Source organism: Nomascus leucogenys, chromosome 6 (assembly GCF_006542625.1).
Source record: "Nomascus leucogenys isolate Asia chromosome 6, Asia_NLE_v1, whole genome shotgun sequence".
Taxonomy (NCBI): Eukaryota; Metazoa; Chordata; class Mammalia; order Primates; family Hylobatidae; genus Nomascus; species Nomascus leucogenys.
The window spans coordinates 23,419,697-23,437,527 of NC_044386.1; the positions used below are offsets into that span (position 1 = coordinate 23,419,697).

At 33.6% G+C, this 17,831-nt stretch overlaps 1 long non-coding RNA gene across 1 annotated transcript in view; it reads right to left on the reverse strand.

Annotated features, from left to right (window-relative positions):
- Positions 1-8,165, reverse strand: part of LOC115835376 — a 42,699-nt gene extending 34,534 nt beyond the window's left edge. Inside the window, exons 1-2 of the long non-coding RNA XR_004030342.1 lie at positions 8,134-8,165; positions 3,180-3,219 (exon numbers count right to left, since the gene is read on the reverse strand). This is a non-coding gene — a long non-coding RNA (uncharacterized LOC115835376). The remainder of the gene's footprint in view (positions 1-3,179; positions 3,220-8,133) is intronic.
- Positions 8,166-17,831: the final 9,666 nt, after the last annotated feature.

The following is a 17,831-nucleotide window of genomic DNA, read 5'->3' on the forward strand; positions in this document are numbered from 1 at the left end:
TATAATTTACTAAGAGTAAATCATTTCCTTAAGAGAATTTCACTGTTGGTTTCTTTTTTTTTTTTTAATAAATCCTCTTATTGTGACTTACGACTTATACAGACCCTTCATGACATGCTTGAAATTTTTATTTGTCCTGAACATAACCTCTTGCTTAAACAACCATTTTATTCTAGGAATAAATCTACCATATAATATTGTTTCTCATATAAAATTATTTCTCTTTAAGCTTTCTTACCAAAAAGTCACTATTTTTATAATTTTCTTTATATCTCTCTTATTTTCTGGTTTCTTTTACCTAGTTTTTACCTAGCTTTAAATAAGCTTTGAAATAGAAAAAATGGTTCACCTTTTTAAAAAGGACACATGTGTTTTAGAAATAATGTTTTCTAAATATATATTTATAAATATATTTTTATAATATATAAAATAATTTGGATATTTATAATATATAATATATTTTTATAACATATAGGGTATTTATAATATATAATATATTTTATTGGAAAATATCCATATAATGAAATACCTATTATTAAACTTAATACAACTTTAGATTCTAAATTATGACTAGTTTTTCTACATGTATTTATCCTATTACATTTACCTAATTATTTTATTTTAATCATTTACCTACATAATTTGTGAAAACTGTGATAGTCATTATTTAAAGTTATAGAACTGCCATTGCAAAATTTTAACTGAGACAGTGAAAAAGATCTGACCTAACTGACTCCATCTTGCTTCTAACCTCAAGGCTGTTCTTGTTCATTCCTGGGCCTAGGCTGACCTAACTTTGGGAGGAAATTCATTTATAGTTTAGCTTTGAAACAAAGACAATAACAATTCCTTCCCAAAACAAACCTTACTGCCTGTGGACTAGATTGCCTAAAGCCACAAGATTAGAAGTTACAGTAATCTTACTAAATTCAAGATGTAGCTATTGTTATAAAACCAATGTTACTGTTAATAAATCAATGTCTTATTTATTAAAGATTACACAGGCAAAGATCATTCTGCTTTGGGCTGGGATTATACTTTTGTAAACTCTATGCCAAATTTTGACACATTATATTATTTGGCAAGAATAAATATTAAATTGCTTGATTAAATGTAAACAACGTCTGCTGGCAATTTTTAAGCCATTTCTAACATTGCTTAACCAATAATTTTAAATCTAGCTTATTTATTAAATATTTTACTTAAGTTACGTTAACTTGAAAAAGCGCTTGTCTAGTCTTTTCCCTTTTCCTGATAAAGTATTTGATTCAAGTGCTTTTATTTTCTTAAGCCAATTAATTAGAGTTCTTTTTTTTCAGTAGTGAAATGTTGTGTACATAACACATAAATACATAAATGTATTAGGCATGCTGGTAGAAATACATCTTATAGATTCATGATAAACTTTTTTTCTTAAACTTTCAAAGTCTTGATAACCTGTTTTACTATCTTAGGTAGTTGTTAGCTAAATAGCCTTAAATTTGCATATTAAAGGAAATAACTCAGGTGAAAATCCAAGAACAAAATTTAGATCATAAGATACAGTGAGAAAAATTCTGATATGCTAGAGGGAAATTAGAATAGGTTTAATTGCCAATTGAACATAAAATTATAGAAATTATGAACACATACACACACACACACACACACACAGCCTAAATCTTTTACTCCATAACTTTAGCTATGAGATAAATACAAATTCACTGTCTTGCAAGAAGAATGTTTTGGATCCAAATAGTGGTTTTTATCTTAATAGAAAACAGCAGATTCAAAGCAGGCAGAAAAGAAAAATAGAGAAAAAGAGAACTTAGGAAGTCTGTAGTTTGCAGGTCGACCTTAGGGCTCTTTAATGTAAATGTACTCAAAGACCATATTACTTCCATTTTACATAAACTCTGGCAGGTGGAAGTGCCATAAAACCTATGGAGTGCTTGAAAGGGGTTCAGTCTCCTTGTTTTCTCCTCATTCTTAGATTGTTTTCCACTCTTTTTCTTAAAAGGAGGCACTGAGCTGTGGCCTAGGGTTTTGTGTGGTGGATCAATGTGTGCTGCTTGTGGGCAGGACTCCATAGTGTGTCAACACTGAGTTATTTCCACCGTTATGTGTCTCAGTTTTTCTCTCCAGGGGTCTATGACCTGAGAGAAGACTCAAAATGGCGGGTGATCAGCCCTTATATGCATTTCCTGGACGAATGGGGGGTTTTTGTTATTGTTGTTTTGAATTAAGTTTTGTTAGGGATTTCCCTGTGGGGCTGCTGCACGTTGTGCTGGTTCAACCCCCCGAGACACTCCCACGAGGCCCCCAGTCACCCAGGGGTGCCTTTTGGTGGGAGGAACAAATGCCCTTTCTCTTTGGAGCTGAGAAAACTCAATCTCTCATTTAGCTTTGAAAACAGCAGTTCAGTTCCTCACACCAATGCACATAGACAAGCTGAATTGAGAGTAATTTGGGAGAAAAAGCGTTAGATAAGATTCCTTAGAATGTATCCCCAGACTAGAATTAGAATCCTTAAACAACAACTTCCTGAGAGAGAGAAAAAGACAACAGCCAAGACCACTTTATTTAAACTCCTGCTCAGCCACCCCTACTTTGTAGCTCTCATCTGCCATTACACATGCCAAGGTCAAATCCTCTCACAGTAGAATCTCTGTGATCCCCAAAGCCAAAGAGGCCAGGTCATGCAATACAGGAAAACAGAGCTTTAGACCTAAGAAGAATCTGCCCATGACTCTTGAAACTCCAAAAGAAAACAGAATGCCCCAAAACAGGTGAATTCTTTAAAGCGGTGCAAGTCATTAGATGACTTCTCTAGATCTTTTGGTACTACAGATGGCAAAGGGGGTAGGAGGTATAAGGTGGAAGAAAAGTAAATGAAAGAACTTTTGTTTTTTAAAAAAACAAGACGAAAACTCAGAAACTAAGTGCATGTTTTTCCTCCTTTGCAGTTGCAAGGAATTTTGTCCAAATTAGAGAGGCTTTGTTACCCAGAACTTGGAATTCTCACTCTAATTTGACCAAGTCAGGTAAAATTGGTCAAATCTGATGGGTGAAAATCCAGAACAAACAACAACAATAAAAACCCCACAATATGATCACTGGGTGCTCTAATGGTAAGTAGAAATTAAGACCAGCTGGTTGTTAAACTTTAGCCAAGACAAAACCCCAATTCAGGTACTTACCTAGGGATGGGTCTCAGGCTGAAGACTGCTTTCTACCATCCTAGAAGCAGGAAAAAAAAAAAAAAAGAGATCTCAAACTCATCTTCCCTGCTGAAAGGGAGCTCAAACTCCATAAAGAAGTTACCTGCCTTCCATTGTGATGGATACAGGAAGTCTCGCCTTCCTTGTTGGGAGAAAGTAAAACTCCAAAAAAGAAGAGAGGTGCACAGCAAAATAAACTTTAGATCTTGACCAAATTTTTGGAGATCAGAGATTCTCTTTAGGGGATGCTTACAGACCTCTGCAAATTCTCCCACTGGTTTGAGCCATAACAGTGAGAGGAGGTGTCAGCTGGGCTTCCTGGGTCTAGTAGGGGCTCAGAAAGCTGTGAAACTTACTCATTTCCTGCATCAGGACTTACTTCAGTCCTGGATGAATAATATTGAAGATATATGCTTAAAATATTCCTAACACCAGGACTTGTGCATGTGTTTTATTCCTCAAGAAAGCTATAAACAGCTGAAAGTTTGCTGTAAGTTTCCCTGTGTTCTCTCTCCCTTCCCCGTCCCCCAAAACTAAAGGAAAAGAAATGTTAACTTCCCATTTTTCTGTGACCAGCAGACCTTATCTATACTCCCTATTCCAATTCCTTGTAAACATACTTTGTAAAGTCCTGTAAGATCCTGTCTCCTTTGCCATGCTGCTGCAAGGTCATAAAGTAGATAAAACTTAAGTTGCAATTCTGGTTTTCCTCAAAATCTTAGACATGTCACAAATAATTTACTGCCTTTGTTTCTCACTCTGGTAACATCTTCCTGCTGCACATATTTCCCGCCTTGAAGAGTTTAAAAGGCGTTCACCCAAAACCAACACTGGCTACCCATTTGGGACCGCTTCTACGCTGTGGAAGCTTTGTACTTTCACTCTGCCCAATAAAGCCTGCAGCTTTTTCTCTCTATCATTCCATGTCTCTATCACTTGCCGCGGACAGCCGTCACATCAATTCTTTGGCATGGCTAGGCAAGAACCTTAGGCGTTACACTGGTACCAAGCACTGATAGGAGATTTGTCAAAGGTCAGGGGCATCTCCACTCAGAATGCCTCTGGGGTTACCCAAATGTGAACACCCAAAATCTGAGACAGGTCTTAGTTTATTTAGAAAGTTTATTTCGCCAATGTTCCAGACGTGCGCCCATGACACAACCTCAGAAGGTCCTGATGACCTGTGCCCAAGGTGACCAGAGCACAGCTTGGTTTTACACATTTTAGGGAGACATGAGACATCAATTAATATGTGTAAGATGTACATTGGTTCAGTCTGGAAAGGTGGAACAACTTGAGGCAAAGGCGGGAAAACTGGAAGCTGAGAGGGGGCTTCCATGTCTTAGGTAGATAAGAGACAAATGGTTACATTCTTTTGAATTTCTGATTAGCCTCTACAGATGAGGCAAACAGATATGCATTCATCTCAGTGAGCAGAGGGGTGACTTTGAATAGAATGGGAGGCAGGTTTGCCTTAAGCAGTTTCCAGCTTGACTTTTCCCTTTAGCTTAGTGATTTGGGGGCCCCAAGATTTATTTTCTTTTCGCAATAGTACACTATACATACTTTTATCTATATTGCATTCATCATTGAACATTGTATTTTGGAGTTAACAACTTAGTAAATTATGGAGTTTATTCCATTTTCCAGCAGTACAGCATACTTCTTGATTTTTCATTGTTTACTCAGTTTCCTAAGCAACATAATTTATCCAACCAGTCAACCTAAACAGCATTTAGGTTGTTTCTGGTCTTTTGCTATTTTAAATAATGCTGAAATGAATGTTCATAAATCATTTTCTATTTTTTGTCAATTTAACTTTGAATAGATTCCCAGGATTATGAAATAGGTTTGCTGGTTCAAAGGATAAAGGAATGTACAATTTTGATAAACATTGCCAAATCTCCCCTAAACAGTGATATGCCAGTTTGCATTTCCATAGTGATATATAAATGTCCTTATGATCTACAACTTCGACCTTTAGATTTGTAAAAGCTTGAGAGATAATGAATGATATTTAAATGAAGTTGTATTTGCTTTTCTCTTATTATTACATATTGTCATATGTGTAAGAGCCACTGACATTTCTTTTTCTGGCATTTAATATTCATATTATTTGCTCTTTTATTACGATACATTGTTGATTTTTTCCTGATTAATTTTGGAAACCCTTTATAAATTTAACAGTCATTTTGTTTTAAAGAAGTTGCAATTTTATTTTTCAGTTTGTCATTTGTCATTCTTATCTATGGTGTTTTTGAGATGAAATGTTTAGTATAATCAAATTTATATTTTCCATTACTGTGCTGAATTTTGAATACTTACTAAATTTTACTACTTGTGCATTTCTAAGAATTCACTCATTATTTACTAATTTTTATAGAAACTTCATAACTGAAATTTTATACATTTATATATTAATCTGCTTACAATATATGCTAATGTAGAGATGAGACAGGGATCCAGTTTTTCCTTCTAGAACTACCTAGTTATCAAAACATCAGTTATCTTTTCCTCACTGATTTGAGATGCCTTGTTAGTGTACACTGAATTCCCAAATATAATTTGTCTAATTCTGGGTTTTCTATCGATCTTATTTCATTGGTATGCCTGTCAGTTCTGATGTTGATACTAAACTGCTTTAACTACACAGACTTTATATTATATTTTAAAGCTTGGTATGGTTTGATTCCCCACATGGCTTTTCTGAATTTCCTAACTACTCTTTTAAACAATTCTTTTAAATAAAATTTATAGTCAGCTTCCTCAGCCCTTACAATCAAAGTGAAAATACTTACTAGAACTGAATAACTCATCAATTAACTCACAGGGAATTTCTATCTTTTTAATATTAAAACTTCCTGTTTTAATATTAAAAAATAAAGATACAAGGTATCTTTATTTATTTATTTTTATTTTTTATTTTTTTTTGAGACAGAGCCTGGCTCTGTCACCCAGGCTGCAGTGCACTGGCGCAATCTCGGCTCACTGCAATCTCCGCCTCGTGGGTTCAGGTGATTCTCCTGCCATAGCCTCCTGAGTAGCTGGGACTACAGGTGTGTGCCACCATACCCAACTAAGTTTTGTATTTTTAGTAGAGATGGGGTTTTGCCATGCTGGCCAGGCTGGTCTCAAACTCCTGACCTCAGGTGATCTACTCTCCCCAGCCTCCAAAGTGCTGAGATTACAGGCGTGAGCCACTGTGCCCTCCTGGTATCACTTTTTTGTTGATGAAGCTACTGAATTTTCAGTAGCATCCATGATTTTTTTATTAAAACATATTTTAAAATACATTCAGAGATAAGATATTATTAAAAACAAGGGACAAGGAAAAGAAGGACTGGAAGGAAAACTGGAGAAAATGCATTTAACTAGAGTAAAAATACCAAGATGGGGAGATCTCAAAGGAATGTTCAAATACAAGGGCCAAAATAAGATTGTACATATACTAAGTTCGTAAAAGCAAGAACAGGATAAACCCATGATTTTAAAAAATAGGAATAAAACAAAATATCCACATATATCACTGGGATATTTCAGATCACCAGAGATTGTTTTTTAATCCTTTAGAGAATTTGGTCCTTGTTGGTATTATAAATTTGATAACAAAATATAAGCTTATTGACTAAGAATCATTTTAATTGTATTAATATCATGTTAATAATCATGTTAATCGTTTTGATTAGCAATTGTGTCAATGCAAAATTAATATTATTTTAGGAAAAATAAATCATATATACTTATTATTTCTAGTTACACAAATAAGTGGTCCTCAGGACAAAAGGGTGTCTAAGTTCCACACAACAGTTCAACAAGAATCATAAAATGATGGCTGCATAGCAAGCATAAATAGCAGATTCATATGGGAGAATCACTAGAATTTTTTACAGTTTGGATGATCTTAGGCATCTTAATGATTACTTAACGACTAGAAAAAGGGGCAAAGAGAAGAAATCATGGATAGAGAAGTGGGAAACAGCATTAAGCTATTTTGAACAATTGATGAAGTGTGAGAAAATATAATCTGTTAGATCTCAATGCTTAAGGCATTCTCTGAGTGATATTGATAAAAGGATTTTGTGATAGATAGATAGATTGAATTTGCCTGATTGTGCAGAAGGAAACATAATATTAAAATTAATATTAATGTTTAAAATATTAAAAGTTAAAAATAATATTAAAATCTTTCAAATTGATTTTCTATTCTCAGGATAAAATAATAACAAAATATATAAAAATATATGAAGTAATGTAACTATTATATATATTTAATTATAAATATAATAGTGTGGCTGACATATTTGCAAGCGGGAGATAGAAAATAATGGGGAACATAAGGCTTCCACTACCTTACTGAACAGCAATCAAAGAGTAAGTTTTAAATTTTGTAGATAACAAAGCAGAGATTTTGTTTTAAAAGTAAAAAGCTTATTAATAATCTTTGTGATCAAATCAAAGTCAAGATGTGAATTAAAATTAAAGGCATACCGTGAAATCTGTGAAGGGAAGGTGGAAGAAGATGGTTTCTCAGTATAGTACTTTGTCTTTTATTGAGGGAAGACATTAAATATCATTTCATGTTTTAGGAAGAAATCATGGTACAATAATATATTTGAGAATTCTATAACAAAAATCATAATATAGCCATGTGTTGCTTAATGACGGGAATATAGTCTGATAAATGTGTTCTTGGGCAATTTTGTCACTGTAGAGTAAAATTACAAAAACTAGATAGGAGAGCCTATTATACACCTAAGCTGTAAAGCATAGCCTATTGCTCCTAAGCTACAAATTTGTACAGCAGACTACAGTATTAAATACTGTAGGCAATTATAATACAATTGTATTTGTGCATCTAAAAATGTCTAAATCTAGAAAAGGTACAGTAAAAATATGATATAAAAAATATGATACACCTGTATAGGATACTTACCAGGAATGAAGCTTGCAGGACTGGAAGTTGCTGTGGGTGAGACATTGAGTGAGTGGTGAGTAAACATGAAGGCCCAGGCATTACTGTGTACTTTATAAATACTGTACATGGAGTCAACATTAAATTTATTTAGAAATTTTTCTTTCTTCAATAATAAATTAATCTTAGTTTACTATAACATTTTTTCTTTATAAACTTTTTATTTTTAATCTTTGACTTTTGTAATAACATCCTAAAACACACATTGTACAGCATTACAAAAATATTTTATTTTTTATATCCTTATTATTTTTGTATTTGTAACATTTTTATATATTTTTTAATATTTAAGCTTTTTTGTTAAAAACTAATATACAAAAATACACATTTACCTCAGCCTAATCAGGGTCAGGATTATCAATATTACTGTCTTCCACCTCCACATCTTGTTCCCCTGGAAAATATTCAAGGGCAATAACATGCATAAAGCTGTCATATTTTATGACAACAATGCCTTCTTCTGGAATATCTCCTGAAGGAACTGCTTGAGGCTGATTTACAATTAATGTTTTTTTATAAGCAGAAAAGTATAACTTTTCAAAGTTTTACTCTAAAATAATGATAGAAAGTATAGCATAATAAATATATAAACAAGTAACAGTCATTTATTATTACTGTACACAATTACATGTGCTACACTTTTATACGACTGGCAGTGCAGTAGGTTTGTTTATACCAGCATCTCCACATACATGTGAGTAATGCATTGAACTGAGATGTCAGAATGGCTACAATGTCACTAGATGATAAGAATTTTTCAGCTCCATTATTATCTTATGGGACCACTGTCCTATATGCGGTCTGTTGTTAATTAAAATGTTGTTATACAGCAGGTGACTTCACTTAAAAAAATAAATGGTGACCATGCCAGAGAGTGGCAAGTGTATTAGGAAGAAAAAAAGTGGATATTTGTATACAATAAACAAATACAATTTTGATTTGTCAATTTAAAAATTCAGTTAAAAAAGAACAGAGTTGATGAGGTATAAAAAGTGTAATTAAAAATGGGCAAAGGACGTGAACAGACATTTCTTAAAAGAATACATACCAGTGGCCAACAAACATATGAAAAAATTACTTAACATCACTAATCAGCATAGAAATGCAGATCAAAACCACAATTTGATAGCATCTTACACAAATCAGAATGGCAATTATTAAAAAGTAAAAAAACAACAAAGGTTGGTGAAACTGTAAAGAAAAAAGAATACTTGTAGACTGTTAGTGGAAATACAAACTAGTTCATCAACTGTGGAAAGCAGTTTAGAGATTTCTCAAAGAATTTAAAACAGAACTACCAATGAACTCAGCCATCTCATTGCTGGGTACATACTCAAAGGAAAATAATTCATTCTATCAAAAAGACACATGCATCCTCATGTTCACTGCAGTGTTATTCACAATAGCAAATACATAATGTCAACCTAGGTACCCATGAACAGTGGATTGGACAAAAAAGAAATTTGGTACATGTACACCGTGGAATACTATGCAGCCACTAAAAATAATGAAATCACATTTTTTTTGCAGCAACATGGATGAAGCTGGAGGACATTATCTTAAGCAAGCTACTGCAAGAACAGAAAGCCAAATACCATGTTCTTACTTATAAGTGCAAGCAAAATGACTAATACATATTAGTGTAAAGATGTGAAAAATAGAGACTGGGGACCACTAGATGAAGCAGGAGAAGGGGGAATTGGGCAGAAGAATCACCTGTTGAGAACTATGCCTAGTGCCTGTGTGACGGGATCAGTGGGACAAACCACAAGCCTCAGTGCCACACAATTTGTCTATGTAACAAACACACGTGTACCCTTTAATCTATAATAAAAGTTGAAATTATATGTTTAAAAATATGTACAGAGTAGAATGGAGGTTCCCAGAGGCTGGAGGGTAGAGAGATTTAGGAAAATTAAGGTATACAACATTTCAATTAGATAGAAGGAATAAGCTCAGGAGATCCATTGTACATCATGGTGATTATAGCAAATACCAACATATTGTATACTTGAATATTGCTAAGAGGGTAGATTTTAAGTGTTCTCACCACAAAAATTTTACGTATGCAAGGTAGTATGTTAATTAGTTTGATTTAGTTATTCCACAATGTATACAATTATCAAAGCATCATGTTATATACTAGAAATATAAATATATTTTTTATTTGTCATTAACTAACTAAATACATATCAATGAGCATTTGAGGCAAATGTCATATTTAGTGGCAAGCCAAATGAAAAGTAAAAGCAGTGTTGCTTATCTATATCTAGATATTTTAGGAATTTGTCCTTAACCTGTAAATTTAAAATTATAAGATCTATAGGAAAATTCCATTTAATTTTTGGTGTTGGTGATTTTAGCTGTCTATATTTTTATTTATCATTATTACTAGTAGTTTATTATCTTGTGAATCTCTTATGTTGTGTATAAATTTGCTTTGAAAATTCTTACATTTTAATTTAATAATTTTCATTCTTGTGCTGAGTCTAGAATCTTGATTTTTATATAGATCTGTTTATTTTATGTCAAGTCTAAATATACACTCAGGACACCCATTGTATGTCATAGTGACTACAGTTAAAAACAACATATGGCTGGGCGTGGTGGCTCACGCTTGTAATCCCAGCACTTAGGGAGGCCGAGGCGGGCAGATCACGAGCTCAGGAGATCGAGACCATCCTGGGTAACATGGTGAAACCCTGTCTCTACTAAAAATACAAAAAATTAGCCGGACGTGGTGGCGGGCACCTGTAGTCCCAGCTACTCAGGAGGCTGAGGCAGGAGAATGGTGTGAACCCGGGAGGCGGAACTTGCAGTGAGCCGAAATTGTGCCACTGCACTCCAGCCTGGGTGACAGAGCCAGGCTCGGCCTCAACAAAAAAAAAAAAAAAAAAAAAAAAAGGATGGCTTGACTTGTTAAACTCTTCTCCATCCTTAATTCCTCTACCATATGCTTGTGAAAAGGAGAGAGAATTCTAGAAACTGAGGGAATATTACATGAAGGGCAGCAACAAATTTAGAGGCTCAAAAAATAGATGTGTTTACTTTTAATAAATATTAAATATATATAAGCTACATATTATTAAAGATGATTTTTATACTCATCAAAATTCATCCTGAATAAGACTATGCATAAACATGTTTTTAAAATGAGTTTTTAAAAATGAGTGAATACATTTTAAAAGGAATAACACAAATACGCAATATATTTTAAGATACACTTCATGCAGAGGTTTATTTATTTATTTATCTATTTTTTGTTTTGCTTTAAGTTCCAAGATACTGGCGCAGAATGTGCAGGTGTGTTACATAGGTATACATGTGTCATGGTGGCTTGCTGCACTCATTGACCCGTCCCCTAGATTCCCTCCACTCGGCCCCCATCCCCCAACAGGCTCTGCTATCTGTTGTTCCCCTCCCTGTGTCCATGTGTTCTCATTGTTCAACTCCCACTTATAAGTGAGAACATGTCTTGTTTGGTTTTCCGTTCCTGTGTTAGTTTGCAGAGGATGATGGCTTCCAACTTTATCCATGTCCCTGAAAAGGACATGATCTCATTTATTTTTATGGCTGCATAGTATTCCATGGTGTATATGTACCATATTTTCTTTTTCCAGTCTATCATTGATGGACATTTGGGTTGGTTTCATGTCTTTGTTATTGTAAATAGAGCTTCAATAAACATACATGTGCATGTGTTTTTATAGTAGAATGATTTATATTCTTTTGGGTATATACCCAGTAATGGAATTGCTGGGTCAAATGGTATTTCTGGTTCTAGACCTTTGAAGAATCACCACACTGTCTTTCACAATGGTTGAGCTAATTTACATTCCCACCGGCAGTGTAAAGTGTTCTTAACTTCTCTGTAGCCTTGCCAGCATCTATTGTTTCTTGACTTTTTAATAATTGACATTCTGACTGGCATGAAATTGTATCTAATTTTGATTTTGATTTGCATTTCTCTAATAATCAGTGATGCTGAGCTTTTTAAATGTTTGTTGGCCACATAAATGTCTTCTTTTAAGAAATGTCTTTGCACAATTTTCAGTGGAGTTGTCTGTTTCTTGCAAATTTGTTTAAGTTCCTTGTAGATTGTGGATATTAGAATTTTGTTGGATGGGTAGATTGCAAAAAATTTCTTCCATTCTGTAGGTTGCCCATTCACTCTGATGATAGTTTCTTTTGCTGTGCAGAAGCTCTGTATTAGATCTCATTTGTTAATTGTGGCTTTTGATGCAATTGCTTTTGGTGTTTTCGTCATGAAGTTTTTGCCCATGCCTATGTCCTGAATGTTATTGCCTAGGTTTTCTTCTAGGGTTTTTATGATTTGGGGTTTTACATTTAAGTCTTTAACTCATCTTGAGTTAATTTTTGTGTAATGTGTAAGGAAGAGATCCAGTTTCAGTTTTCTGCATATGGCTAGCTGGTTTTCTCAGCACCATTTATTGAATAGGAAATCTTTCCCTATTGCTTCTTTTTGTCAGGTTTGTCAAAGATCAGATGGTTGTAGATGTGTGGTGTCATTTCTGAGGTCTCTGTTCTGTTCCATTTATCTGTATATCTGTTTTTGTAGCAGTACCATGGTGTTTTGGTTACTGTTGCCTTGTAGTGTAGTTTGAAATCAGGAGTGATGCCTCCAGCTTTGTTCTTTTTGCTTAGGATCGTCTTAGCTATACAGGCTCTTCTTTGGTTCCATATGAAATTTAAAGTAGTTTTGAATTCAATGTAGAATGTCAATGGTAGTTTGATGGGAATAGCATTAAACCTATAAATTACTTTGGGCAGTATGGCCATTTTCATGATATTGATTCTTCCTATACATGAACCTGGAATGGTTTTCCATTTGTTTGTGTCCTCTCTTATTTCCTTGAGCAGTTGTTTGTAGATCTTCTTGAAGACGTCCTTCATATCTTTTGTTAGCTGTATTCCTAGGTATTTTATTCTCTTTGTAACAATTGTGAATGGGAGTTCATTCATGAGTTGGCTCTGTGTTTGTCTATTGTTAGTGTAAAGGAATGCTTGTGATGTTTGCACATTGATTTTGGATCCTGAGAGTTTGCTGAAGTTGCTTATCAGCTTAAGGAGCTTTTGGGCTGAAATAATGGGATATTCTAAATATAGAATTATGTCATCTTCAAAGAGAGACAATTTCACTTCCTCTCTTTGTTTGCATATCTTTCTTTTTTTTTTTTTTTTTTTTTTTTTGCCTGATTGCCCTAGTCAGAACTTCCAAGACTACGCTTCATAGGAGTGGTGAGAGAGAAGACATCCTTGTCTTTCACTGGTGTTGGAAGGGAATGCTTCCAGCTTTTGCCTATTCAATATAATATTGGGTGTGAGTTTGTTGAGTATCTCTTATTATTTTGAGATATGTTCCATCAATACCTGGTTTATTGAGTTTTTAACATGAAGGGATGTTGAATTATATCAAAGTCTTTTTCTGCATCTATTGAGATAATCATGTGGTTTTTGTCTTTGGTTCTGTTTATGTGACGGATTACATTTACTAATTTGTGTATGTTGAAGCAAACTTGCATCCTAGAAATGAAGTCAATTTGATTGTGGTGAACAAGTTTTTTGCTGTGCTGCTGTATTTGGTTTGCCAGTATTTTACTGAGGATTTCCGCATCGATGTTCATCAGGGATATTGGCCTGAAGTTTTCCCTTTTTTGTTGTGTTTCTGCCAGGTTTTGGTATCAGGATGATGGTGGTTTCATAAAATGAGTTAGGAGGCTGGGTGCGGTGGCTCATGCCTGTAATCCCAGCAATTTGAGAGGCTGAGGCGGGCGGATCATGAGGTCAGGAGTTTGAGACCAGCCTGGCCAGCATGGTGAAAACTCTGTCTCTACTAAAAATACAAAAACTTAGCCAGGCATGGTGGCATGCACCTGTAGTCCCAACTACTCAGGAGACTGAGGTAGGAGAATTGCTTAAACCCGGCAGGTGGAGGTTGCCATGAGCCAAGATTGCACCACTGCACTAGAGCCTGGGTGACAGAGTGAGACTCCATCTCAATAAATAAATAAATAAATAAATAAATAAATAAGTTAGGGTTAGTGAGGAGTCCCTCCTTTTAATGTTTGAAATAGTTTCAGAAGGAATGGTACCAGCTCCTCTTTGTATTTCTATTAGTATTTGACTGTCAATCCATCTGGTTCTGGGCTTTTTTTTTTTTGGTTGGTAGACTATTAATTACTGCCTCAATTTCAGGGGTTATATTGCTCTGTTTAGGGATTCAACTACTTCCTGGTTTAGTTTTGGGAAGATGTATGCATCCAGGAATTTATCCATTACTTCTAGATTTTTTAGTTTATTTGTGTAGGGGTGTTTATAGTTTTCTCTGATGGTAGTTTGCATTTCTGTGGGGTCAGTTGTGATGTCCCCATCATCATTTTCTTATTGTGTCTATTTGGTTCTTCTCTCTTTTCTTTTTTATTATTCTTCTAGCAATCTATTTTGTTAATTTAAAAAAAAAACAGCTCCTGGATTCATTGATTTTTTGGAAAGTTTTTCATGTCTCTATCTCCTTCAGTTCTGCTTTGATTTTAGTTATTTCTTGTCTTCTGCTAGCTTTGGATTAGTTATCTCTTACTTCTCTAGCTCCTTTCATTGTGTTGTTAGGGTGTTGATTTGAGACTATTCTAGCTTTCAGATGTGGGCATTTTAGTGCTATAAATTTCCCTCTTAACACTGCTTTAGTTGTATCCCAGAGATTCTGGTATGTTATCTCTTTGTTCTCATTGTTTTCAGACAACTTCTTGATTTCTGCCTTAATTTCATTGTTTACTTAGGAGTCATTCAGGAGCAGCTTGTTCAATTTCTTAGCTCCTAATATGCTAAGAAATTCTTAGCTCCTAATATGCTAAGTTGATAATTAATTATAGTTTAAGTGTAAAAAATCTAGTAAAATATTATAAATAACTTACAGTTAAAGTTTAAACATTTTCTATTTTCTATTAGAATTTTTTAAATACAAACTTAGATTTTAATGTTAATTAGGTCCATAATGAAATACTACCTTGTGCCTGCTAGAATGGCTAATCAAAACCTAAAAGATAAATGTTGCTGAGAATGGAAAGAAAAGGGAAGTCTTTTACAGGCAGACTGTAGATTGGTCCTGCCATTATGGAAAACAGTATGGATATTCCTCAAAAGGTTAAAAACAGATTTTCTGTATGATACCATAATCTTACTTCTAGCTGTGTATGCAAAGGAAATAAAACCACAATCTTGTAGAGACATGTGAATTCCCCTGGGAGCATTATTCAACTAGCCAAGCTGTAGAAACAATGTAAATATCTATCAACAGATGAGTTGACAAAGAAAACATTGGTATACTTCCACCATGAAACATAATTGAGCCATAAAAAAAAGAAGAAAACCTCACCATTTGCAACAACATGGCTGAAACTTGAGGGGATTATACCAAGTGAAATGAGCCAGACACAGAAAGGTAAGTAGTGCATAATCTCACTTATGTGTGGAATCTTAAAAAAGAAGTTGAACTCATAATAACGAAGAATAGAATGGCATTTACCAGGGAAATGGAGGGCTTGCGGGAAAGCAGAGACATTTGATGAAGGGTACAAATCTTCAGCTACAACATAAATAACTACTGGAGACCTAATGTCAGCCTGGTGATTATAGTTAATAATAACATATTGCATATTTGTAATTTGCTAAGAGCAGATCTTAAGTGTTCTCATCGCACATACATAAAAAAGGTAATTATGTGAGGTGATGGATATGTTTATTAGATAATGGTAATCACTTCCCAATGTATACATATATTAAAATGGCAAGTCATACACCCCAAATGTATTCAATTGTCATCTGATTTCTTAAGAAAATTATAAAATTATATAATTATATAAAAGATGGTAGTAGAAAAAAATTGTTATGCATGGTACATTCTTTCCTGAAGGATTTAGTGTATAACTTTCAAAGATTAAGTAAGTTTTCTTTTTGTTTTGTAATAGTTAATAATAAAAGAGGGGAAGTAGAAGATTTCTCAAGTTAATTTCAAGAAAAGTAATTTCTTTATACCTGAAAGTGCAATATATTTGATTATCCAACTTGTAAACACAATTTTAAGATATATTTACTTTTGAAAGTAAAAGTAAAAAATGCCTATATTCTAAAGTCTAATTTTAAATTAAAATTTAGTCAAAATAGTTTTGATTATATTTTTTCCAGCTGTACTAAGTAAAGTATATGAGGATGATGCAAAGGGGAAAAAAAACACATAAGCATCCTGAGCAATCTCAAACACAGGGAGCACAGGAAAACAAACCACGCATTTAAAATATTCAGAGTGCTTTGCAGTGTTTATTTATCCTAGGAGCCACAGCTCTTCAAATCTAATGATGAATCAGGTGACCAACCACCAGGAACACTAATCTTTAATCAACCCATATTTGAAGCATGAAATTCCCACCCCAGGAAGATGATTAGTTAATTTAATGGCTGTAGAATTGTCAAATAGGAAATGTGTATAGAAGAGTAATTTAGAATGTTGCTGTTTGTTATTACTCTTACAATTTGAAGAGTAAAATGTCTCTTTATCTGGAACTTACATGATGATTTTTCCAACAACATAACTTCCAAATAGATCACATAGAAAATGTCTCTTTTAATGTACTTTACAATAGTAAAACTATAACGTCTCAATTTTTTTAAATAAATTTGAATAATGGTTTAGGTCATTTGATAAATATCACCTTGTAACTAATAAGATGAAACAAAGCTAAATAGGACCAATTAAGCAGGTGATTTAAATATCAATATGTGGTGAGTAAAAGAATAATCCAACTACCAGTAGAAGATTACTACATTAAGTACTATAACAAGTGTAACACTGTTCCTAAAAAAAGTGCTTTCTTATGTTTATGTAAGATTTATTTTAATGTTGAACACAAATAATTAGATCTTTAAATGAACAATTTGAGAGTTAAATCCATTGCTTTTGATTTTTATAGATTTTACGGTATAGGAAATCTATACTGTCTGATTTGATCCCATTTAACTGTAAGATTTTTACACATGTTGCACTCTACTAGCTGGCAGGAAAATTATTTTAATCGACTGAATGAAAGTATTATTTCATGTAAAAGTTTATTATATCAAGGAAATGATTCAGGTCAGAAGCTAGAATCTATATAAAGTCAGCTTTTGAAAATAAAGACAGACAAATCATTTTTTTTACATTATTATAAAAGAGCTAAGTTGCAAACAACTATCCTTGAGACCAGACCTTTTTCTTCTGGAATAAGTGTGACAGAAGACTAATGTTACTAATTTTATGGCTTTATATTTTGGCATTTAATTCTTCGGAAAATTTTAAACCATTGTGGAAACTGTGCAATAAATCTGGTCAACTTAAACTACCGAAATATTTCAATACATTATAATTAATGTCCTTAAAAACCTTCAATCATTTGGAGGTGGTAGTTTTATTTGATACAGATAAGGGTATACTTTTAAAGAGTCTATTCTTTTTTTGATTAATTATTGCTAACTAATAAAATTCGAAGGTTTTATTTTGTTTTCATTTGATTCCAGTTTCTTAACATGATTTATTATGCTATTTATACAGGTGCAAACAATTATATGACAAGATTATATTTAGATTGCATGTATTAAAATATGAAAGT